The sequence below is a fragment of the Trachurus japonicus genome, unplaced genomic scaffold (assembly GCF_045865225.1).
Source record: "Trachurus japonicus isolate A0001 unplaced genomic scaffold, Traja_1.0 AP029882.1".
Taxonomy (NCBI): domain Eukaryota; kingdom Metazoa; phylum Chordata; class Actinopteri; order Carangiformes; family Carangidae; genus Trachurus; species Trachurus japonicus.
Genome location: NW_028220015.1, coordinates 56646 through 58243, shown reverse-complemented (window position 1 = coordinate 58243; position 1598 = coordinate 56646).

The following is a 1598-nucleotide window of genomic DNA, read 5'->3' as shown; positions in this document are numbered from 1 at the left end:
GGCCAGGTGTTCCTAGCAAAAAAAAAAAAAAGGTAGGAGGCTACAAGATGAGCTGTAGACACCTGACACAATATAATTCTGAAACTCTGAAAGTTAGTAAGTGAGTAAGTGTATTAAATAGCTTGGTAGCTACTTACATTAATTTACAGCGCTCCATGAGATGGCGTGAAGTCTTTTTTTTTTTTTTTTTAAATGCACGAGCCAACTTGGATGTGAGCCAGTCAGGCTCAGGCAATGAAATGGTTTAGTCCACTAGGGGTGTCTGAAATTTTACTACAAGCATCTTCCTGGCATAACTATGGAAAATACTGTTTATTGTAGTATTTATGATTACTAATAAGAAAGATAAATGTTTCAACCCCCCCCCTATCTGTTATTTGTACCTCTTTTAGAGGGGGCTGGGGGGGTCAACCCCCCCCCAAACCCCCCTGTAATTCGCACTATGGTTGTCGGCTACGTACCTCATGCAGCTGCTTCACAGCGCCTCTCTCTCTCTCTCTCTCTCTCTCTCTCAGTCTGACAGCGGCTTCAAGTTGAGCAGAAGTATAAATCAGCTGAAGTCGCTACACGTGAATAAATTACCATATTAAGTAGTTATGTGCGCATTCCGTAGCCTATGCTATGTAGACTTAAAACTCTGAAGTGAATTTTTTACTGGTGAAATTTTTACTGGGGCACTGCAGATCAATACTGGGGCACATGCCCCAGTGAAATCCGTCTGGCGACGCGGCTGATTCCCCCCCAGAAAAAAATTGTGATTTTAACACATAAATGAAGCATTCTGGTGTACTCTGAGAAGAACATTCTGGTGTACTCTGGTGTTCTGGTGTACTCTGTTTCAGATAGAAAAAAAAACATTGAGTAGGCCTACTGACTAAGGTTCCCCTATCATTGTAAGGCAACAAGGCAAGAATGGCTGGGGTGTATGAAACTTAAACTGAACTCAGAACTGGTCTAGTGGGGAGCAAAAACAAATCTCAAGGCATTAATCTAGGGGTCTGGACCAGCCATTCAAGGGCCCGTTTCCTCTGCTATTTGTCCGTGCAGCGGTGCACCGCGGACATGCACGAAAAAAAAAAAAAAAAAAAACGAAACCGAATGCGCGCTGCCACGTCCGCTCGGACCGCGGCGGCGGACCAACATATGAACAACAGGTCCGCTCGTGCTGACGTCAACAGCTGCAGGAGACCCAACGCTACTACGTACCGGTATCGGTATCACTGCCTCCAGCGAGTGACAGTCACGTCACCGGGCTCATACGTGCAGGCAAGCCACGGTTGCCAGATAGTGCGAAAAATATCCCCCACCCTCCCCTCCTGTGCTCGCGCCGCCCCCTACCTCCCCCCACCGTCCCCGTTGAGAACCACTAGGTTAATACAACGGTCCTGGCTAGTTTTATTGGTTGAGAGCAGCGTTAGTAAACCACAACAAAAACACGTGTAGCCTTTTTTTTCTCCCCTCATTTTTTCTCATTGACGGAGAACTTTAACCCCTGCATTTCTACAAAGTCCTAAATATCTGGGCAACTGAATATCTTGCAGTAGGAAATCTCAACCTGTGGACTCAGGGAGTTGGGAATGAAATCAGGGATGACTCGC